This window comes from Oncorhynchus mykiss, chromosome 5 (assembly GCF_057628025.1).
Source record: "Oncorhynchus mykiss isolate SJ-2025 chromosome 5, ASM5762802v1, whole genome shotgun sequence".
Classification (NCBI taxonomy): Eukaryota; Metazoa; Chordata; class Actinopteri; order Salmoniformes; family Salmonidae; genus Oncorhynchus; species Oncorhynchus mykiss.
The window spans coordinates 85533645-85558923 of record NC_143026.1 but is presented as its reverse complement, the minus strand read 5'-3'; the positions used below and the strand labels follow the sequence as shown (position 1 = coordinate 85558923).

Below are 25279 nucleotides of genomic sequence, written 5' to 3'. Positions count from 1 at the left end.
CATTAATGTGTCTGTAATAGAATAAATGTGGTAAAAACAAATGTAGACATTAATAAATGCATTTTCTATAGCTTCCAAAATGTTTTTTACAACAGTGAGGGAGTGCCAAAATGGAGGCATTTATTGGTGGGGATTCCTATGGACTGTAGCCTCAATGGCACTGCCTGTGCGATCACAGATATAAAGATGAGTCCTCTATATATCTCTATGGCTATCACAGTCCGTTCAAAGGGCTTCATTTTTCTGTGCAAGAAACCATCTAGATTTAACAATTGATTTATATATACACTAGATTACCTTTGGGGACGCTGTGTTGAAGCCGACGCGCCTCCATCTTGGCACTCCCTCACCATAGAAAAACATATTTTGGAAGCTATAGAAATTTATTTATTAATGTCTACATTCGTGTTTGCCACCTTTATTCTATTATATACATCTTAATGCATAATTTGAAATTATATTATGTGAGCTAAAAAAATAAATAAAATAAAAAATATTTTCCTTTTAAGTATAATACTTGAATATATGTAATTTTTTTCCTTGTAACATTTAATTGAAATACTGTAGAATTCCATTCATTCATATGGAGGACTGCTCCAACCACTGCTTGGTTTTAAACTAATTGGTATGACAAAACCCGACCCGGGTCGCCCGAAACATGACCCGCCAAAACACGCTTCTTAACACCGCCCGCTTAACCCAGAAGCCAGCTGCACCAATGTCGGAGGAAACACTCTTCAACTGATGACTGTGGTCAGCCTGCAGGCTTCCGGCCCTCCACAAGGAGTCGCTAGAGCGCAATGAGCCAAGTAAAGCCCCGCCGGCCAAACCCTCCCCTACCCCATACGACGCTGGGCCAATTGTGCGCCGCCCTATGGGACTCCCGGTCACAGCCGGTTGTGACATAGCCTGGGAACGAACCCAGGTCTGTAGACCGCTGCGCCACTCGGGAGGCCCCAAATCAAATTAGATTTTAAAGCTAGCTTTGAGTTAGCTTGCTTAAAGGGATTGTTCACTTAAATTACTAAATATCATTGATTTCCTTACCCTGTACACAGTCTATGGACAAGGACAAGCTATGACAGCAAGCCATGCTTTGGTTTAGTTTCCCTGACAATGTTTTAGCATTTTTGACACAATTCCCATTCAAGTCATGGTACCTATAGAGCCTTCGGAAAGTATTCAGACCCCTTGACTTTTTCCACGTTTTATTACATTTACATTACAGCCTTTTTCTAAAATTGCTTTAAAAAATGTTTCCCCTCATCAATCTACACACAATACCCAATAATGACCAAGCAAAAACAGTTTTTTAGAATTTTTAGCTACTTGATTAAAAAAAAAATACAACTATGACACTTACATACAGTGGGGCAAAAAAATATTTAGTCAGCCACCAATTGTGCAAGTTCTCCCACTTAAAAAGATGAGAGAGGCCTGTCATTTTCATCATAGGTACACTTCAACTATGGCAGACAAAATGAGAAAAAAAATCCAGAAAATCACATTGTAGGATTTTTAATGAATTTATTTGCAAATTATGGTGGAAAATAAGTATTTGGTCAATAACAAAAGTTTATCTCAATACTTTGTTATATACCCTTTGTTGGCAATGACAGAGCTCAAACGTTTTCTGTAAGTCTTCACAAGGTTTTCACACACTGTTGCTGGTATTTTGGCCCATTCCTCCATGCAGATCTCCTCTAGAGCAGTGATGTTTTGGGGCTGTTGCTGGGCAATACAGACTTTCAACTCCCTCCAAAGATTTTCTATGGGGTTGAGATCTGGAGACTGGCTAGGCCACTCCAGGACCTTGAAATGCTTCTTACGAAGCCACTCATTCGTTGCCACTCCTTCGGTGTGTTTGGGATCATTGTCATGCTGAAAGATCCAGCCACGTTTCATCTTCAATGCCCTTGCTGATGGAAGGAGGTTTTCACTCAAAATCTCACGATACATGGCCCCATTCATTCTTTCCTTTACACAGATCAGTCGTCCTGGTCCCTTTGCAGAAAAACAGCCCCAAAGCATGATGTTTCCACCCCCATGCTTCACAGTAGGTATGGTGTTCTTTGGATGCAACTCAGCATTCTTTGTCCTCCAAACACGACGATTTGAGTTTTTACCAAAAAGTTATATTTTGGTTTCATCTGACCATATGACATCCTCCCAATCTTCTTCTGGATCATCCAAATGCTCTCTAGCAAACTTCAGACGGGCCTGGACATGTACTGGCTTAAGCAGGGGGACACGTCTGGCACTGCAGGATTTGAGTCCCTGGTGGCGTAGTGTGTTACTGATGGTAGGCTTTGTTACTTTGGTCCCAGCTCTCTGCAGGTCATTCACTAGGTCCCCCCGTGTGGTTCTGGGATTTTTGCTCACCGTTCTTGTGATCATTTTGACCCCACGGGGTCTTGCGTGGAGCCCCAGATCGAGGGAGATTATCAGTGGTCTTGTATGTCTTCCATTTCCTAATAATTGCTCCCACAGTTGATTTCTTCAAACCAAGCTGCTTACCTATTGCAGATTCAGTCTTCCCAGCCTGGTGCAGGTCTACAATTTTGTTTCTGGTGTCCTTTGACAGCTCTTTGGTCTTGGCCATAGTGGAGTTTGGAGTGTGACTGTTTGAGGTTGTGGACAGGTGTCTTTTATACTGATAACAAGTTCAAACAGGTGCCATTAATACAGGTAACGAGTGGAGGACAGAGGAGCCTCTTAAAGAAGAAGTTACAGGTCTGTGAGAGCCAGAAATCTTGCTTGTTTGTAGGTGACCAAATACTTATTTTCCACCATAATTTGCAAATAAATTCATTAAAAATCCTACAATGTGATTTTCTGGATGTATTTTTATTTTATTTTTTCTCATTTTGTCTGTCATAGTTGAAGTGTACCTATGATGAAAATTACAGGCCTCTCATCTTTTTAAGTGGGAGAACTTGCACAATTGGTGGCTGACTAAATACTTTTTTGCCCCACTGTAAGTATTCAGACCCTTTACTCAGTACTTTGTTGAAGCACCTTTGGCAGCGATTACAGCATCGAGTCTTCTTGGGTATGACAATACAAGCTTGGAACACCTGAATTATGTAAAATGTCAACAAAATTAGGTTGCTGTTACTCCCGTCCATACATCTGTTGCAGAATGCAGCCTTTTGACAGCATGTACTAAAGTCAATTTAATTGTTCAGCAGTCTTATGGCTTAGGGGTAGAAGCTGTTAAGGAGCCTTTTGGTCCTAGACTTGGCGCTCCGCGACCGCTTTTCTCTGCTACCACACGGAAAGCGGTCACGGAGCGCCAAGTCTAAGACCAAAAGGCTCCTTAACAGCTTCTACCCCGAAACCATAAGACTGCTGAACAATTAATCAAATGGCCACTGGACTATTTACATTGACCCCCCATTTGTTTTTGTACACTGCTGCTACTCGCTGTTTATCATCTATGCATAGTCACTTCAAATTATCTCTAACCTGTACCGGTACTGGTATGTAGCCCTGTTATTGTTATGTTATTGTGTTACTTTTGATTATTTTTTGCTTTAGTTTATTTGGTAAATATGAACTCTTCTTGAACTGCACCGTTGGTTAAGGGCTTGTAAGTAAGCATTTCACAGTAAAGTCTACTCTTGTTGTATTCGGCACATGTGACAAATAAAGTTTGATTTTATTTCATCTACACTTGCATTAGTCCCCTCGTTTGGTGATTGGCATTTAGGCTGTGACAACAAAAAGGCAGCAGACAGACCTGCAGTATGTTTTAGCAGGGATGTTTGGTAGGGTGACCTGATTTGTAAATGAAAATAATTTTGTCAAACAGATTGTGAACCCAAAGTAGTGGCGACCCATCATTCAGGGCAGGTGGGGCAGAGTTTGAGACAGCAGGTGCGCTACCTTGTCCGGGACAAGGTAGCATGTCCAGTGAATAGGTCAGGGTTCCCTAGCCACTGGCAGAACATTTGAAACTGGAGGAGCAGCACGACCAAGACAGGAGAATTACACCAGATATAACAGACTGACCCTAGCCCCCTGGCACACAGACTATTGCAACATAGATACTGGAGACTGAGACAAGGGTGGGTTGGGTGACACTGGCCCCGTCCCGACAATAGCCCCGAACAAGGCCAACAGGGCAGGATATAACCCCACCCACTTTGCCAAAGCACAGCCCCCACACCACTAGAGGGATATCAACAGACCACCAACTTACTACCTTGAGAAAAGGCTGAGTAGAGCCCACAAAGATCTCCACCGCATGAGCCCGAGGGGGTGCAAAACCGGACAGGAATATCATGTCTGTGACTCAACTCACTCAAGTGACACACCCCTCCTTGGGGCGGCATGGAAGAGCACTAGTAAGCAAGTGACTCAGTCACTGTAATAGGCTCAGAGGCAGAGAATGCCAGTGGAGAAAGGGGAGCCGGCCAGACAGACAGAGCAAGGGCCGTTCGTCGCTCTAGTGCCTTGCCGTTCACCTTCGATACCCCTGGGCCAGAATACACTCAATCATAGAACCTACTGAAGAGATGAGTCTTCAGTAAAGACTTAAAGGTTGCGAACGAGTCTGCGTCTCTCGCATGGATAGGCAGATCATTCCATAAAAATTGATCTCTATAGGAGAAAGCCCTGCCTCCAGCTGTTTGCTTAGAAATTCTAGGGACAATAAGGAGGCCTGCGTCTTGTGACAGTAGAGTACGTGTAGGTATGTACCTCAAGACCAAATAGGAGAGATAAGTAGGAGCAAGCCCATGTAATGCTTTGTATAAGCAGTAAAACCTTGTATGAGCAGTAAAACCTTGGGAAAAAAACGACCCTTGTTCTGAATTCTGTTGCTGTACATTTCAAAAGTGCTGAACAAATAGTTATATTGACTACGTCTGCTCTAGCTCGCTCATTAATGTCCTAGTAAAAATTACGAATTGCCTCTTATCCGCTCGTCGTCTCCTTATGCCATAGTTTGTACATCTTAATTGTCAGTAGAAACCACAGTTGTTTGACATGTAGTATTGTGCACATGCTAGGCACGGATGTTAGGGGGACTCACAACTCGCATCATATTTGTTCTATGTAGAGTAAGAAGACTGCAAGGATATTCAACTAGTAGGCATAAACCACCTGAATATTGATATTCATTCGTTTTTTCTTGAAGGTTTGGGGATTTTGAGAAATTAATTGTTATAACAAGAACATTTTCAAAGTACACTACAGGAAAAAGAGAAAGTTCCTTGGTGTCCACATCACCAACAAACTAACATGGTCAAAGCACACCAAGACAGTCGTGAAGAGGGCACGACAAAACCTATATTATTTGGCATGGGTCCTCAGATCCTCAAAAGGTTCTACAGCTGCACCATCGAGAGCATCCTGACTGGTTACATCACTGCCTGGTTTGCAAACTCTTGGCCTCTTGGAGACCACAAGGCACTACAGAGGGTAGTGCGAACGGCATGGTACATCACTGGGGCCAAGCTTCCTGCCTTCCAGGACCTCTATATCAGGCAGTGTCAGAGGAAGGACCTATAAATTGTCAGACTCTAGCCACCCTAGTCATAGATTATTCTCTCTGCTACCGCACGGCAAGCAGTACCGGAGCTCCAAGTCTAGGTCCAAGAGGCTTCTAAACAGCTTCTACCCCCAAGCCATAAGACTCCTGAACATCTAATGAAATGGCTACCAGACTATTTGCGTTGCCCCCTCCCTCTCTTTTACACCGCTGCTACTCTCTGTTTTTACCATCTTTGCATAGTCACTTTAATAACTCTACCTACAATGACTCTGTACCGGTACCCCCTGTATGTATATAGTCTCGCTATTGTTATTTAACTGTTGCTCTTTAATTCCTTGTTACTTTTATATCTTATTCTTATCTGTATTTTTTAAACTGCATTGTTGGTTAGGGGCTCATGAGTAAGCATTTCACTGTAAGGTCTACTACACCTGTTGTATTCGCGGGAATGTGACAATTACATTTTTTTTTTTACCTCGGCAAGGTGCCTGGGAACATGTACGGGTACAAAAAGTCCAGCTATACCTGCCATAATGTAATCAAACAGGCAATTCAACAGCTCAGACACGGGAAGTATGTGGCAGGGTCTACAGACAATCACAGATTACAAAGGGAAAACCAGCCACGTCGTGGACACCAAAGTCTTGATTCCGGACAAGCTAAACACCTTCCTCGCCTGCTTTGAGGATAACACAGTGCCACCTACGCGGCCTGCTGTGAGTAAGACATTTAAGCGTGTTAACCCTCACAAGGCTGTCGGCCCAGACGGCATCCCTAACCGCGTCCTCAGAGCATACAAAGACCAGCTGGCTGGAGTGTTTATGGACATATTCAATCTCTCGCTATCCCAGTCTGCTGTCCCCACATGCTTCAAGATGTCCACCATTGTTCCTGTACCCAAGAAAGCAAAGGTAACTGAACTAAATGACTATCGCCCCGTAGCACTCACTATGGTCATCATGAAGTGCTTTGAGAGACTCGTCAAGGATGATATCATCTCTACCTTACCTGACACCCCAGACCAACTTCAATTTGTTTACCGCCCCAATAGATCCACAGACGATGCAATTGCCATCCCACTGCACACTTCCCTATCCCATCTGGACAAGAGGAATACCTATGTAAAAATGCTGTTCAGGGACTATAGCTCAGCATTCAACACCATAGTACCCTCCAAGCTCATATTTAAGATTGAGGCCCTGGGTCTGTGGCCCTGGGGCCCTGTGCTACTGGGTCCTGGACTTCCTGACGGGCTGCCCCCAGTTGGTGAAGGTAGGAAACAACACCTCCACTTCGCTGATCCTCAACACTGGGGCCCCAAAAGAATGCGTGCTCAGCCCTCTCCTGTACTCCCTGTTCACCCATGACTGCGTAACCACACACGCCTCCAACTCAATCAAGTTTGCAGACAACACAACAGTCGTAGGCTTGATTACCAACAATGACGAGACAGCCTATAGGGAGGAGGTGAGGGTCCTGGGAGTGTGGTGCCAGGAAAATAACCTCTCACCCAACATCGACAAAACAAAGGAGCTGATCGTGGACTTCAGGAAATAGCAGAGGGAACACGCCCCTATCCACATCGATGGGACCGCAGTGGAGAAGGTGGAAAGCTTCAAGTTCCTCGGGGTACACATCACTGACAAACTGAAATGGTCCACCCACACAGACAGTGTGGTGAAGAAGGAGCAACAACGCCTCTTCAACCTCAGGAGGCTGAAGACATTTGTATTGGCACCTAAAACCATCACAAACTTTTACATATGAACAATTGAGAGCATCCTGTCGGGCTGTATAACTGGTACAGCAACTGCACCGCCCGCAACTGCAGGGCTCTCCAGAGGGTGGTGCGGTCTGCACAACGCATCACTGGGGGCAAACTACCTGCCCTCCAGGATGACTATACCTGATGTCACAGGAAGGCCAAAAAGATCATCAAGGACAACAACCACCCAAGCCACAGCCTATTCACACCACTATCATCCAAAGGGCAAGGTCAGTACAGGTGCATCAAAGCTGGGACCGAGAGACTGAAAAACAACTTAAATCTCAAGGCCATCTGACGTTTAAATAGCCATCACTAGCACATTAGAAGTTGTTGCCCTATATACATAGACTTGAAATCCCTGGCCACTTTAATAATGAAACACTAGTCACTTTAAAACCTCTACAGGATCGGTGTAGGACGGTTGAGCTAATGTGAGCTAATGTGATTAGCATGAGGTTGAAAGTAACAAGAACATTTCCCAGGACATAGACATATCTGATATGGGCAAAAAGCTTCAATTCTTGTTAATCTAACTGCACTGTCCAATGTACAGTAGGTATTACAGTGAAATAATACCATGCTATTCTTTGAGGAGAGTGCACAGTTTTGAACTTTCAAATGTATCAATAAACCAATTAGGTACATTTGGGCATACTTGACACAACATTTTGAACAGTAATACAATGGTTCATTGGCTCAGTCTAAAACTTTGTACATACACTGCTGCCATCTTGTGGCCAAAATCTCAATTGTGCCTTAACATCTTTGCATTTCAAAGATGATGAAACAAAAAAAGCATGTTTTTTGCTTTATATTATCTTTTACCAGATCTAATTTGTTATATTCTCCTACATTAATTTCACATTTCCACAAACTTCAAAGTGTTTCCTTTCAAATGGTATCAAGAATATGCATATCCTTGCATCAGGTCCTGAGCTACATGCAGTTAGATTTGGGTATGTAATTTCAGGTGAACATTTTAAAAAAGGGTCAGATCATTATAACTTTTACATATTTTGCAATTCTCATCTCATATGCATATACTGTATTCTATCCTATTCTACTGTATCCTAGTCTATGCTGCTCTGACATTGCTCACCCAAGTATTTACAGTGCCTTGCGAAAGTATTCGGCCCCCTTGAACTTTGCGACCTTTTGCCACATTTCAGGCTTCAAACATAAAGATATAAAACTGTATTTTTTTGTGAAGAATCAACAACAAGTGGGACACAATCATGAAGTGGAACGACATTTATTGGATATTTCAAACTTTTTTTAACAAATCAAAAACTGAAAAATTGGGCGTGCAAAATTATTCAGCCCCCTTAAGTTAATACTTTGTAGCGCCACCTTTTGCTGTGATTACAGCTGTATGTCGCTTGGGGTATGTCTCTATCAGTTTTGCACATCGAGAGACTGACATTTTTTCCCATTCCTCCTTGCAAAACAGCTCGAGCTCAGTGAGGTTGGATGGAGAGCATTTGTGAACAGCAGTTTTCAGTTCTTTCCACAGATTCTCGATTGGATTCAGATCTGGACTTTGACTTGGCCATTCTAACACCTGGATATGTTTATTTTTGAACCATTCCATTGTAGATTTTGCTTTATGTTTTGGATCATTGTCTTGTTGGAAGACAAATCTCCGTCCCAGTCTCAGGTCTTTTGCAGACTCCATCAGGTTTCTTCCAGAATGGTCCTGTATTTGGCTCCATCCATCTTCCCATCAATTTTAACCATCTTCCCTGTCCCTGCTGAAGAAAAGCAGGCCCAAACCATGATGCTGCCACCACCATGTTTGACAGTGGGGATGGTGTGTTCAGCTGTGTTGCTTTTATGCCAAACATAACGTTTTGCATTGTTGCCAAAAAGTTCAATTTTGGTTTCATCTGACCAGAGCACCTCCTTCCACATGTTTGGTGTGTCTCCCAGGTGGCTTGTGGCAAACTTTAAATGACACTTTTTATGGATATCTTTAAGAAATGGCTTTCTTCTTGCCACTCTTCCATAAAGGCCAGATTTGTGCAATATACGACTGATTGTTGTCCTATGGACAGAGTCTCCCACCTCAGCTGTAGATCTCTGCAGTTCATCCAGAGTGATCATGGGCCTCTTGGCTGCATTTCTGATCAGTCTTCTCCTTGTATGAGCTGAAAGTTTAGAGGGACGGCCAGGTCTTGGTAGATTTACAGTGGTCTGATACTCCTTCCATTTCAATATTATCGCTTGCACAGTGCTCCTTGGGATGTTTAAAGCTTGGGAAATATTTTTGTATCCAAATCCGGCTTTAAACTTCTTCACAACAGTATCTCGGACCTGCCTGGTGTGTTCCTTGTTCTTCATGATGCTCTCTGCGCTTTTAACGGACCTCTGAGACTATCACAGTGCAGGTGCATTTATACGGAGACTTGATTACACACAGGTGGATTGTATTTATCATCATTAGTCATTTAGGTCAATATTGGATCATTCAGAGATCCTCACTGAACTTCCGGAGAGAGTTTGCTGCACTGAAAGTAAAGGGGCTGAATAATTTTGCACGCCCAATTTTTCAGTTTTTGATTTGTTAAAAAAGTTTGAAATATCCAATAAATGTCGTTCTACTTCATGATTGTGTCCCACTTGTTGTTGATTCTTCACAAAAAATACAGTTTTATATCTTTATGTTTGAAGCCTGAAATGTGGCAAAAGGTCGCAAAGTTCAAGGGGGCCGGATACTTTCGCAAGGCACTGTATATATTCTTAATTCCATTCCTTTACTTTAGATAGTGTGTATTGTTGTGAAATTGTTAGATATTACTTGTTAGACATTACTGCACTGTTGGAGCTAGAAACACAAGCATTTCGCTACACATGCAATAACATCTGCTAAACACGTGTATGTGACAAATACAAATGTATTTACATTTTATAGTAAGAAAATGGAGAATCCATGTAAATGTTCAACTCAAGGTGTCAGAAAAGAAAAAATGTAAAAAATGTTTTCACGTGACCCATCCAGTGTACTGTAAACATATATTTTTTAAATGGAACCACCACCCCTTCCCCATCATAGATTCAACTCTAAATAATGTTTACAACCACAAATAACAATAACTGTAGCAACCCAGTGTTTATAAATGTGGATATCAACTTTGCCATTTCAGCATGCTTTTGTGGAACAGTCGATGCCCAGCAGAGCTAAGGGCTAGATGGTTGAGTTGTTTGTCGACCACCACTGACGAGCCTACTCTTCCTGGCTGTTTCATTAACCCACACTACATTTCTAATTATATAAAATATATGCAACAGACTTTCCACCAACAGGTTTCTGTGCCAACAGGTTTCTGTACACAACCAATAAACAAAGCATACAGACATTGGGCATTTCAATATCATGGTTTGCATTTGCTGCAAAAAATGTGTCAAAGAAATTAACTTAATGTCCTGAATACAAAGCATTATGTTTGGGGAAAACCCAAACACTGAGTACCACTCTTCATATTTCAATTATGGTGGTGGCTGCATCATGTTATTGGTACAGTATGCTTGTCATCGGCAAGGACTAGGGAGTTTTTTGGGGGATAAAAATAAACAGAATAGAGCTAAGCACAGGCAAAATCCTAGAGGACAACCTGGTTCAGTCTTCAGACACTGGGAGACAAATTCAATACCCTAAAACATAAGGACAAATATACACTGGATTTGCTTACTAAGATGACATTGAATGTTCCTGAGTGGCCTTGTTACAGTTTTGACATAAACTGTCTTGAAAATGGCTGTCTAACAATGATCAACATCCAACTTGACAGAGCTTGAAGAATTTCAAAAAGAATGTGAAATATTGTAAAATCCAGGTGTGCAAAGCTCTAGAGACTTACCCAGAAAGACTCACAGCTGTAATCACTGCCGAAGGTGCATCTACAAAGTATTGACTGAGGGGTGTGAATACTTATGTAAATTTTATATTCCTGTATTTAATTTTTCAATAAATTAGCAAACATTTCTAAAACGTGTTTTCACTTTGTCATTGTGGGGTATTGTGTTTAGATGTGCGAGAAAAAAAAGGGGTATTGTCTGAAGGCACTGTAGTAGGCCTACCCAGTATCAAAGGCTTGGCTTGACAATCTCAGAATGTCATTAACCTTTTTGGTGTTTTGTAAGAGATATCTCTTTACATTCATGAAATGGCCGCTGCACAGTTTGGATTGATTGATTTTATTTGTCAGTTAAAAAATTCAAACACACAGTACAAAGATTTAAAAATGTGTCTGGGATTGCACAATAAATTCAGGACTAATTTCCATTATGGTCCCTATTTTTTTTACATAAATGCATATACAATTACATAGATTACAGAGATACAAACAAAACGTTCTACTGCTCACACATTAGCCAGCTTTTGACATGATTTTTAAAAGTGGTTATGGTTAGTATGGCGTTGAGTTGCTATGTTAGTTTGCGTCACTCAACAGCAACTTGATCTCCACTGTATCTAGACATTATCTCCCATTTCTTTGAGACTAGCAATTTTTCAATAGCGTCTATCTGAGATTTGCAACATTGTTTCAGTATTGACATTTGACCTCCAGCTGTCTCATAGTAATGAAAGTGTAAGGGGTGCATAACCGGCAATAGCCGGAGCCGTTTAATAGCAAAACACATGGCATAAGAATAACAAGAATGATTGGGTACAAAAACCCGTTGCGCACCAAACAGCACTTACAATAAACAATCCCACACAAAGACATGGGGGGGGGGGGGGGGGGGCAGAGGGTTAAAACACAACAAATTATTGAGGGAATTGAATTGAAACCAGGTGTGAGGAAAAACAAGACAAAACACATGGAAAATGAAAAGTGGATCGACGGTGGCAAGAAAACCGTCGACGCCGACCGAACAAGGAAAGGCCCCGAACCCCGGCGGAAGTTGTGACAGAACGTGTTGGGGTCGGGAGTCGGGATGAGACAGGCAGGCAGGCAGCTTTTCTCTGCCAGTCGAAATCATGAATCAGCATAATTGTTATAATATATACAAAGAAATGTCAATAGAAAACAGGTCAAATGAAAGGAAGTGCAGCTAGTTTGCAGTCTTTCCAGCTTCAGTTTGAATTAATTGTGTTAGCTGTGTTGTTGGCTAGCTCCACTGAACAACAGTGTCCTGACGAGAGAGCAGATTTTCTATGCCAGGTGAAATTGTGCATCATTAGTTCATTGTTATGTTATGGATGTATCCAAAGAAATCATTAGAAAACAGCTTCGCAAATGTAGCTACTTTTTGTTATTCTGGCTGCACTGTTTGATGTGACCGTAAGTTAGCCGTAGATGACTAGCTAGCAAGCAAGGGATAAGAACGTTGCCAGCCAGTATGGCAAAATAACTTTTAGAAATAATAACTGGGTCACATCCGTAGATGCATAACAAAATAATTAACGACTGGGTCGCGTCTCTGGTGACCAAACCGATAGAACGAACAAGCATTTCGCTACACTCGCATTAACATCTGCTAACCATGTGTATGTGTCAATGGTGTATTGTAGGCGAAGTCAGGTGCAGGAGAGCAGAGTAATGAACAGGCGCACTTTTATTATAGTTCCGCGCTCAAAAACGGAACATAAAAGTACAGCGCGTAAACTAACACCACATAACATGAAACAATTACACACAAAACATGATGGAAAACAGAGGGTTAAATACAAGTAAATTGATTGGGGAACTGAAAACCAGGTGTGTATGGAAACAAGACAAGACAAATGGATATATGAAAAATTGAGCGGTGATGGCTAGAAAGCCGGTGACGTCGATCGCCGAACAAGGAGAGGAGCCGACTTCGGCGGAAGTCGTGACAGTATGTGACAAATTCGATTGAATTTGAAACCCTTTTTGTGTCGAGACTGTGTCTTGTGGAAGGATGGAATAGTACGAATAAATTCACCAAAATAACGTTTTTAATAAAAATATGTCTATCAATATTTGAATATGTTGATAACCAGTCGTATAAAAATGATGACGCCTTCGAAGCCGGTGTTTGGAGGATATATTGGCATGTTTTGGCGGCCCGAGATGAAACAACACCAATACACCAACAATATATCCTCCAAACAGCGGCTTCTCAGGCATTATCACTTAATTACCCCATAACGTTATTCATTAGGACGATTCGGACGGGATTCGTTTTTCCAGACAGCCCCATGTAATTATTATTTTTCTTCAATAAAGTGACGGGTTATGACAAAGTCTGGAGGTTTTTATTCTAGGCGTGAAGACATTTCAAGATGCCCAAACGATAACAGGTTACACTGATAATACGAGCTTTGCGCCAAAGTTTCCAAACCATTCCAAAACATCTTTGGTATAATATCGCCATAATATTTGAATTGAGGAAGTGTGATCATAATCATTATTATAGAGATCCGCATTAGACGTCCTGCTATCTAAATTTCCCCCACCCTGCAGACTTGAACTAAGCAACACAAAAAGCACGCTGGCACTTGATATCAGTATTTCGGCTATGGATAAGAAAGATAACTTGTCATTTACAAAAGTTTACCTCCGTTTTAATGCTACTTTGCAATATTTTTTGCAAAGTGTTGCATTAAATAGGCGCAATATTTTTTAATGAGACATGTTTGCAATGTTCAATGAATTGGCACAAAATGTATAAACAAAAGCATTCACTGTGAAATGATAGGCTACATGTAGTCCCTTCATATGTAGACTGTGCAGCACTTCGTTTTAACCATACCTTTTTTGAATAATGATGTTTTTTGAATAATGTACGGGACTAGTAGGCTATTATCAAAGGACCTTGGATTTAGTAGAAAAATTGTAGTCTCCATTTAAAAATGACCGACATGGCAGATTTGGACGGAATTTAAATTACGGATATGGCGATTTTTTTTTATCATGCACATAATTACATAACTATCTCCCAAGTAAAACAAATCCTGTGCAAATAGGGTTTATGCAACATTTATTTTCTGAGCACAGTGGCTGCTGCGTTGGTGCTATGATTGGTGGCGTGTCGCATCTCAGAACGGTGGGAAGTTGTAAGTGGCTGAGACTTGTCACTGATTTACTGTTAAGGTGACAACATTCAGGAAACGTTTAACGGTGTTTACTGGGGACTTTCCAGTTCCAGCCTTCCAGCCTAGTTCCGCGGATATTTTGGGGACTTTCCAGTTCCAGCCTGCAACTGGAAAGTCCCCAAAATATCCGCGGAACTAGTTTATCCTGCTTGGAAAGTCCAGACCGGCCGCGCAATGATTTAAGAAAGGATAGGGGATTGTGTTTCTGTGACTAAGACTAGCGCAAGCCCTCAATATCATTCCGCTATGTGTGGGTGGGTATAACCTTTTCTATAAAAGATACAGAACTCACAGACGATAGGATATGTTCGTTGGTTTGCTCTTCGACAAAGGACCTGGCTTTTTTGGGGGATTCCAGTGGAGATTGATTTGAATGCTAGACTTGGTATTCAATGGCTGCACATATTTTGGAACATAATTTAATATTGTGCCTAGGCAATTGGAGGCTGTTCGTGGTAGGTTGCGTTTGTGTAGGCCATTCATGGATAGAGATCATTTGTAACAATTTATTTTGTATTGTACTGAATGTGCGATAGACTATATTAGACTAGCCATATCTATTGACTAAAATAAATGACGTTTCACAACGTCAGTATTTATTGACTGAAAAAAGACGAGCATTGTAATACAAAGAGTCATTCTGGTTGTAAAACGTATTCTCTTTTAGTCAATAGATACGGCTATTAGACCTAATATAAGACCTACTAGGCTAAGAACAACAAATAACATCTTCTTATAATTGTGAGACCTAATATTGGAACTACAAGGCTAGTGAGACCTAATATTGGAACTACAAGGCTAGTTACAACAAATAACGTCTTATTATGATTGTGGAAACGTAGACAAGCCTATTATTATTATTATTATTATAATAAGACATGGCTATTCCCAGCCCTTTGTTTGCCCACGGACCCCAATTACTTATTAATTCATGTATTTTAAAGTAATGTTTAGGCATATAATTATTTAATTATCACCTATTTTTCTCCAAGGATACCCTACATTTTCCTCCTAAAATAATGCATAGTCCGATAGTTTTTGAGTGTGCTTTGAGTCTTGACTGTGCTAATGTCTAAATTAGTCTCACTAATATTCTTCCTATGTTGAAATAGGCTACATTTAGTTGACAGAAATCTCATGTCACCGTTGCCTTCATGTGATTGCTGTTAATATTAATTGTCAAATTCAAAAAATACATTTTGAAGAGGCATGCAGGCGAATGGTAAGAGCATGGGTATTTAATTATTACCCTACGAGGTATCTACTGCTGGGTTTTTTTACGTGATAAAACACACCTGGTATCCCGTGTCTATATCAGTCTTTGAACTGAAGAATTTAAAAAAGCAGTGGAACTGGCTTCAAACTCCAGATTATAATTTGAGGGGTCTAGACGATGAAGGAAAATTGCCTAATTTCCATGATATTGAGCAATTTTTCGAAACTAAAATCTCCCACCCCAAGGAAAGCGCCTGACACTGCTATGCTTTATCTTGGCCAGGTCGCAGTTGCAAATGAGAACTTGTTCTCAACTAGCCTACCTGGTTAAATAAAGGTTAAATAAAATTAAAAATAAATAAATAAAATAAACATGCAAGTTTACACCTACAATAGCAAGCCTACTATATCAATTGTCAAATTGTTTTACTGTCTGGAAGAGACAGACACAGCTAGGGGAATGTCCAGAGTATGGAGCCAGGTGCTTTCCAGGAGATTGAGCAATTCATTAAATCAAAACATGACAAAATCCCCCACCCCATGGAAAGCACCTAACATTCAGGGTACAGTTACCATATCCTCTGATTCAGAAGGGTTAGGTTGAATGCAGGAGACTACAAATGCAACCCAGTCAACATCCATAAAACACAAACATTAAATCCAGATTTGTAGGCGAATCCTTTTTCTAAAATTTGCATGGTATTCCTGTTTGATATTTTTGAAATAAATGTTGCTTAAATTGTAATCATAATATTTCTTCTGTTTTGTCATAATCTGCATTGTTTTGTTTTTAAATGCTAATTAGAATAGCACATTTTGGATGTAATTGTTTGTATTAAAGGTGCCAAAAAATAAAGATGATGATTATTTATATTATTATTACTATGCAAATTGACAAAGCTCAAAGCATAATCATAACATATGTAATATGTACTATGCAAGTAACTATTTGGCTGTACCGTTTACACTTTCTGTAGAGACCATCCATTTAGCAAGACTTAGCAAAATATTGCTATATAAAATGAATATTTATACGTGTGACATGCTTTTGTGACATGCCACAACAATATCATGTGACCGTATCAAGTGTCCACCACATACATATGTGGCGCATGCACCTGTTTATGTACTGTACATGTTCACCTCACGCAGGTTTCAACTCAGGTTGCATGGCCTTAACTTATGTATGGGATACAACAACAAAAATAATACAATTGTGCCATCTGGTTTAATATAAGGTATTTGAAATTATTTATACTTTTAATTTTGATACTTAACTACATTGTGCCCCTCGCTATCAGTCAATAAAAAACAATAAAATAAAAAATACATTTGTGCCATCTTGTTTAATATAAGGCATTTGAAATGATTTATACTTACTCAAGTATGACAATTCAGTACTTTTTCCACCACTGGGTGTGGCTGGAGGTTTTAGCATTTATTTCACATTACCCATCAATTTAGACAAGTGTGTCTGGGTAAGTGTCATCTAATATTCATAACATTTTTATCTGGACACTTTCTGTTTACCTGGAATTGTTCCTTATTGTAGGCTACTACCACTTTTAATCTTTATCTTTACTACACTACTCACTGTTTAGTACGTGTCATGACTTCCTCCTTGTTCGGGCGGCGTTCGGAGGTCGAGGTCACCGGCCTTCTAGCCATCGCCGATCCACTTTTCATTTTCCATTTGTTTTGTCTTTGTCTTACACACCTGGTTTCAATCCCCCAATTACCTGTTCATTATTTAACCCTCTGTTCCCCATGTTTGTTTGTGAGTAATTGTTTATTGTATTGCGCTCCGTATTTGTGACCTTGTATTTATACGACGTGTATTGTGATACATTTGAGTAAAATTTGCTTTCATTACTCATATCTGCTGTCCTGCGCCTGACTCATCTCACCAGCTACACACCGATGCTTTACAACATGACCTCACTTGTGAATCATTAAAGAGATGGGTGGGGATGGCTTAAGAGGGTGTGAACAATGCTGAATGTGTGTAAACAAAGGAGAGCTCTCCAGTAGGTACCAAAACTTTCAAAGGCCCTTTTCTCAAAAGTGAGTGTACAAGTTAATCAACTTTCAAGCAGAATTACTTTCCCATTGTTCCTCAATAATGTAGTGATATGCCATTTTGTAGCTCTGAGTCTCTGCTTTTATTCAATGTAAAAAACACAATTTCAAATTTTGCTACATAAGACCGATTTGAGCTAGTCAGTCACATTTGTCTTAGTCTTTTTTCTCATTTTTTTTGTTGATACATTGTTATTGATTATTACTTGCAAGAAGGGCATTTAGCTGTACTTGTGCATGTGACATTAAAACTTGAAACGTGAAAATGTAGTTTGCCATTTTCTTTTTTCCATATATGAATGTTGGGGTAAGCCATTTAAAGTAATTTAAAGGCAATACAAGATATGGCATGACCAGGCAGAGTCGAAGAAACGTGACTGACAAGGTTATAAAGAAGACAGCTGATCACACTTTTTACTCCACGAGGTTAGATGTAACAGTATAAACTATAATAAATATGTGTACTAGAGGCCATAGAGGCAAGTGACAAGAGAAATTGGCAGCTGTTATTTGTTTTCTAAATTAAACATGTTCAATGTGCCATGTGCCTGTACAGGAATATATATTGCAATGTTGTTACAGTGGTGTGTTAGTTGGGGGGAAAACATCTAAATACCTGAAATATCCATTCGCCTGACTTGCAAGGAGTATCAGAAAATCATCTAGTCGCCGATTGGCAGTACCCTTCAGAAACTGATATTTCAAGTGCAGGACAAATCTGTGATAAAATATAACATCCCAAGACTGTGATGGTGTGCACAAAGCTATACTCCATAGATCAAATTCTGACCCTCTTGAATGTAATAATTGGCAGTGTTAATATTATGTGACATTTTAAGATAATGAAATACCTTTCGGTGAGATTGTTGGTGTTGCTGTTCTCGTGGAAGAACTTCCTCCAGTGGTCAGCCCACATAGGAGAACAAGGGAACCATTTGTTTTAGGTAGGCCAAAGGGATAGGGAAGTGGTTCCTCCAATGATCCCGAAGCATCTTCATTAGTCTTTCTCCTGTGAAAATACAGTTTTGACAGAAAAACATAAAAAGGCACCCATCTTTGTGTACTCACAAAATTAGGACAATGTCAGAAAATAATGGGATCCATTTCAAGGAATGTAAAAACCAATCAAAAGAAAAGAATAGGAAAGGCATTGACATGTAACATTGACAGGGAATGCACCCCTTGAAAGGTATAAAAGCACCACTTAGTCATTTTCAGGAGACCCCTTGAAGGTTGTATGTAGTATGTACTGTCATTGCTGTACAAGTCTACTTCTATGAGGTAATAATTTCCTGTGTAAAGGATACATTAAATTAAAGGCAAAAAAATGTTTGATCAAATTGGCTTATCTGAATAAATTAAGCCACAATCCCTTCATGTGTTTAAAAAAAATAAAGACTCATCTATTCACTGATGATCATGAATGTGACCCTGTCCTGTTATTCCTAGGTGGTAATCCAATGCATTACAGGCTGCAAAATATATAGCCCTCTGAAGAAATGTCTAACTTATTACCCTAAACTTCATTAATGCAATACACATTCATTTGGTCAAACACATTTATTCATAATCTTATTTTACCCGCAGGACGTGGTAACAACACAGAAGACCACTTCCTTCATAACCTTGTCAATCAAAAGGCCCTAAATGGAAAAAGAAGACAGAATTGTATTTATTTTACCTTTATTTAACTAGGCAAGTCAGTTAAGAACAAATTCTTATTTTCAATGACGGCCTAGGAACAGTGGGTTAACTGCCTGTTAACGGTATAACATGTCACATTTAGTCATGGAAACTATATAAAACAACTTGAAACACAGTTTTCAATGAGAAGTAGTACAAATACCTTGTCTCAAAGTCGCGAGCAACTGTCCAGAACTTTCTCAGGCAGAAAGCAACGCTTTTCTGGGTCTCTTTTCTGATGAATGTTGCCACCGGGGATCCATGCCCACTTTCATCCCTGCCAGCTAGTGCCTAGACTGCATAACTATAAGCTGTGAGGCCTGAAATATATAATTGTAATATTCTTGATGTATCTTTATTGTATAATATAAATTGTTATTTATTTTAAAATGGTCTCAAGTTATTCCCATACTAACCAGAATATGAAGCGTCCATGGAAAGTAGACTCTTCCCACACTGCAACATTTTCTGCCTCTGCTCTGCATTTTGAAATATGAGTATCAGAAATATGAGTACCTGTTTCTCTGCAGAGAGGCTGATAGCACAATGTCTCACTCTTAAGGTTTGTTTTCACAAACAATTCTTCATTCGATTCTTTAGATACAGGATATCCCTGAGAGGTGGGATGAATCACCTGTCCGCCACCCACTGCTCTTCACCCTATTCATGATACTGTTAGCAATTTCATGCCTTGCCTTGAAGAGCCAACATCTCAATATATGCGACCAGGTCTGGGTGGATGCGGTTTGTCACATTCTCTGAGTGTGAATTCTCATGGCCCTTGTGCTCCAGCATCTTTCTGATGATACACACTTTCGAGGTGGTCCCATCGTTCATGTTTAGGACGCATACAGTGTCTTCGGAAAGTATTCAGAACCCTTGACTTTTTACACATTTTGTTACGTTACAGCCTTATTCTAAAATATATTAAATGTTTTTTTCCATAATCTACACACAATACCCATAATGACAAAGCAAAAACATTTTTTTAGAAATGTTAGCAAATGTTTTAAAACTAAAAAACTGAAATATCACATTTACATAAGTATTCAGACTCTTTACTCAGTACTTTGTTGAAGCACCTTTGGCAGAGATTACAACATTGATTATTCTTCGGTATGACGCTACATGCTTGGCACACCTGTATTTGGGGAATTTCTCCCATTCTTCTCTGCAGATCATCTCAAGCTCTGTCAGGTGCTGTAGAGATGGTTGTCCTTCTGGAAGATTCTCCCATCTCTGGAGCTCTGTCAGAGTGACCATCGGGTTCTTGGTCACCTCCCTAATCAAGGCCCTTCTTCCCGATTGCTCAGTTTGGCCGGGCGGCTCAGTTTGGCCGATTGCTCAGTTTGGCCGGGTTTGGTGGATCCAAACTTCTTCCATTTATGAATGATGGAGGCCACTTTGTTCTTGGGGACCTTCAATGCTATAGACATTATTTGGTACCCTTCCCCAGATCTGTGCCTCGACACAATCCTGTCTCGGAGCTCTACAGACAATTCTGAATACAAAAGCACTGTACTCCTTACAGCTGTTAGTCCTGTGGCTGCCCTGTCCACTTTCCTCGTGCCTTGTGTTGTTCACAGTAAACATGAAAGGGCTGTGTATTCTGACGTTTGCAGAGATATGACCCATCATTTTCACTGATGGAGCTTTTGATGAACTCCTCCACCTCCACCTCAGCCTCAACCACCTCTGCTCCACGACTCCTTTTGATAGTGTTCTCTCTTAATCCATAAAAAAAATATATTTGTCAAGAAATCCATTCTAAAACAAAATAACAAATACAGCATATAATTTCACTCCTCTACCTTTACCTCCCCCATGTCCTTTATAAACCGCCTCTACCTCCCCCACAATCATATTTTTCTTCAATGTCCAATTTGGGGTTAGTTGGACCCTGGCCTCAACAGAGTTTTTTAAACGGGCCCCCAAGCACCCTCAGACTTGTCTACCAACCAAAGTTATTGAAATGTTTTCCAGTATATACAAGTCCATTGTCATGACGGGCCATAAATCCTAGACAATCATACAATCAACTATTGCAACTATTTTTATCAGTCTTCACCTACCTCTCGCTCCAATACATTTCTTCTAACACAAGTCTGACAACAAGTGCACTCTCTAACATGCTGACCACACCGCTCACGTCACGTGCGTGAGCGTTGCAAAATACATTTACACATACATAATATTCAATCATTGCGCCCACTGCTCGCGCGCGCCCACTGCTCACGCGCGCCAACAAGCGTCTGCATTGCCAGGCGCTAAAATAGAAGTTGCTTTTATTTGTGACGAAGAAAGCGATGCAAGTCCTGCCTCTCCCATCTCATTGGCTTTTAGAAGCATATACCCCCGTGCCATCTCCTCATTGGTTATACCCACGTGGGTGATTGAAAGAGGAACTGAGGTTGGTAATACACCTTATTATGAAAGTTAGTTGCCAATCGCCATATAAAGTCCAAAGAAGAAACAGCCTGGAAGGAGGAGAGATGACCAGAAATGATTCGGTTGACTGTTTTATGTGTGGATTAATTGTCGGAGTAGAGGACCTTGTGCATTTCAGGTAAAATAACTCAATGTTTATATCCCAGGACAAATTAGCTAGCAACAGCAAGCTAGCTAAATAGGACAAATTAGCTAGCAACAGCAAGCTAGCTAGCTAAATAGGACAAATTAGCTAGCAACAACAAGTTAGATAGCTAAATTGCCATAAATGTTTAATGCTTTTCGACCTGTCCCCAAATTCACATAATTGGTTCATAGTTTGTTTTGATATTTCAACCTGTGTGTTTGGTGAGAAGGGACAAAATCAATTTGTGCACTATGGCGCAAGCAGTAAGGGGAAGACACAGGGGTCAGCTAAATGACATATATTTCATGAATCATATATTCACAACCCATGCCAGGAAGATTAGTAATAAGAGACAAAGTCATATCAACTGATATCTTTAACGCACTTTAGGCGTAGTGGGTGCGGAGTCAGGTGCAGGAAGCAGAAGGTAAAGAACAATGTTTTATTCCGGCACAGAGAAAAATGGTCACGCCAATACCGGGCGCACATACGAGACTGGCCCAAAACCAAGACCCAACCAGTCCGGAGGAAAAACAAAGGGAAACGTACAACCACAAATATACACAGAGGAAAAATAATCCCGCACAAAGAGCAGGCGGGCCTTACCGGCTTAAGTAGCCCAACTAAAACCTAAACAAGAAACAGGTGTAACCAATAAGACAAAACCAACAGAAAATAGGATCGGTGGCAGCTAGTTGACCGTTGACGACGACCGCCGAGCGCTGCCCGAACAGGAAGAGGGGCTTCATTAAACGTAGCTAGACATATGTACATCATGCTATTGTTAGGGTCTTATTTTTCAGAGTAAATAACTCACGGACACTAGAGAAGCTTTAACCAAGTTTAATTATTCCCAAAGGTTCTGTACAGCTGTAATTCAGACAGCAAAACATTTCTTTCCATCACAGTTATATACATCCTACTTAAGACACGCCTTCTCTCCAATACTTACATCTTATTGTTCAACAGAAAGAGGGTAACAGGATACCAAAAAATTATTACTCCCTTAGGGGAATCTGTCCTCACCTCCTGACCTCAACCCCTCCTTCATCTAATCCACAGATGTCCATCTGTCTCCCCTGTATCAACACTGTGCTCTGCTCCCGTCCCCCAACACATTCCACAGCTATCTGTCTTTCTACAGAGACCCAGTCTCTTTCTCCTTTGATTCTATGCTTCTTTCCTACCATTTAATTAATATCTCAATGTTCAAAATGTCAAATCCAACACTATCAACCTCTTGCCTTGGGTGACATGGTAACAGGACACAATGCAACTATACAGACTGAAAGTGGGAAGAGAGGGAGAGAGAGAGAGATGCAGTCCATCACCAGCATAACTTTCATTTTTGTATCTAAAATCCTGAAATTCTACTCGTAATCTAATTCGTTAGCTAGTTTGCTCAGTTTACATATTGCATGGATAGTATTTAGCTCACCATTTGTCAGTCAATTCTTGCGTCACCAACGGTAGCTAGCTACTTTTCCACTTTGGACTCGGCAAGCAGGCTGCTTCTCCTCGGACGCGACAGTCGAAGCGTTGCTGAGAGCCCATTGGCTATCGAACGGCCAATGGTGTGAGGCATGGGTCTTGGTGGCTTGGGAGCTTCCCTGGAGGAATATTTTGGGCTGGTGGAGGCGAAGAAAAGGAAGGGAAATGGCTGCGAGTAGTGTGGACGTAACGGAGAAAAGGTTGGAGAAGCAACAGTTGTGCTGGAGTGCATTCAATATGGGTGACCGTTCTGATGCTATTGAGCAGGAGGATGATGGTCAAGGATCTGAATGGTCTGTAGAGGAAAGACAGGAAGAAGAAAGATCCTGATACTGAAAGCAGTGGAGCGTCTAGTGAAGAAAGCAAAGAGTGTCAATGTAGGAAGCAAGAGTAATAATGTGATAGAGTGGAAAGAGGCGATGGTGTTTGATGAGACCACAGGGCCTCATTTACACGCTATCTAACTATCTAATGCTGTATAAAAAGAGAGGTGAAGTTAAACTAGCCTGGTTAATTGGAAATGGCCTTGATTATTGCTAATATTTTGTGGTAGCCAGGCTCAGCAAGAGAATATTCTGCAAATGGAAAAGCATATTGGGAAGAACATTAAAAGCCATGTACCGGATGCTTATGCTAGGTTGAGGGAAGTCTTCACTGGGGTCCCAATATCTATGTCCACAGATAATATTAAAGAAAATGTGAAGGGAGGCAGAGTGATTGAGGCCAAAAGGTTGATCAGTAGGAAAATGGATCAAAGAAGTGAAAGCTTATCAGTGATGCTGAGGTTTGAGAAAGTTTTGCTGGGAAAAGTACAGATAGAATTCCTTAGTTTCAATGTCAGAGAATTTGTCGCATATGCACTGCAGTGTTTTAAATGCCAAATAATTGGACATGTAGGGACATGCTGAGTGTAAATGAAAGAAAAGATTTGCCAAGTGTGGAGGGGAACATGATGACGGTGAATGAGGAAGCAATGGGAAGGTTAAGTGCTGTAATTCTGGGGGATTACACAGTGCAGTATTTGGTGGATGCCAGGAGCAAAGAGAGGCTAGAGGCTCAGAGATAAAGGATCAGTCGTGGTGTATCATATGCAGAGGCTGTAAAACAGACTGGTAGAACTACAACGCGGACTGATGGAGCTTACATGGATATTCCTGTAGTAAGTGGACCTACTGTTGGGGCTGGTGCTTCTGATGGTTCTGGCATGGGTTCAAGGCCTGTTCAGAAATCTTGCACTCATGAATGTGCAGAATCAAAGGACACGTTGATCATTAATAAAGTTGACTTCATAGCTTTTATTGGTGAGGTTATCAATACGACTCGGGTTGTGGAAAGCAGAAATGCCAGGTTGAAGGTTATTGTGGAGACGACAAAAGAGATATTGGGGGTAACAGATGTTACTGTTAAAATGGTTGTTGACATGCTGCACAATCCCAAGAGTGGAGTATTTTGGTTCGCTGCCCACAGTCCTAGCTAGGCTAATAAAATTTTGCAGTCTGGCTTCGGTTTTTAAAGCTTGACAACAAATAACCTGCAACAAAACACCATCCAAAGGAGAAACATGTTGGCCTTCTACAGCAACATTTGAGCAACTACCCACCTAACTGACTGATGCAGTATATCTATAGGAGTTGTGCAAAATTCACAAAGAGTTGGTTTTTGTTTGTTTTGGGGATGTCTACGTGCTCTCACTGTCTCTCTGCTTGCTTCCTCTCTCACTCTTTCTCTCTGCCTGATTCCTCTCTAACCCCTCTCTCTCTCTTTCCTTCTGCCTGATTCCTCTCTAACCCCTCTCTCTGTCACTCTGTTTACTTCCTCTCTGACCTCTCTCTTCTTGTGTCCTCTCTAACCTATCTCTCTCTCTCACTCTGCCTGCTTCCTCTCTAACCTCTCTCTTTGTCTCTC

General features: G+C 40.8%; 1 protein-coding gene across 2 annotated transcripts in view; it reads right to left on the bottom strand.

The window, feature by feature from the left end:
* The window catches only part of LOC110524697 (aldo-keto reductase family 1 member A1-B), a 29274-nt gene extending 5836 nt beyond the window's left edge, over positions 1–23438 (bottom strand). The window contains exons 1-2 of one of the 2 annotated variants that reach the window (XM_021604559.3): positions 23322–23438; positions 18477–18634 (exon numbers count right to left, since the gene is read on the bottom strand). The gene's annotated coding sequence lies outside the window, so the exon portion shown is untranslated. The remainder of the gene's footprint in view (positions 1–18476; positions 18635–23321) is intronic. The other variant, XM_090236170.1, reaches the window with a different exon arrangement.
* Positions 23439–25279: the final 1841 nt, after the last annotated feature.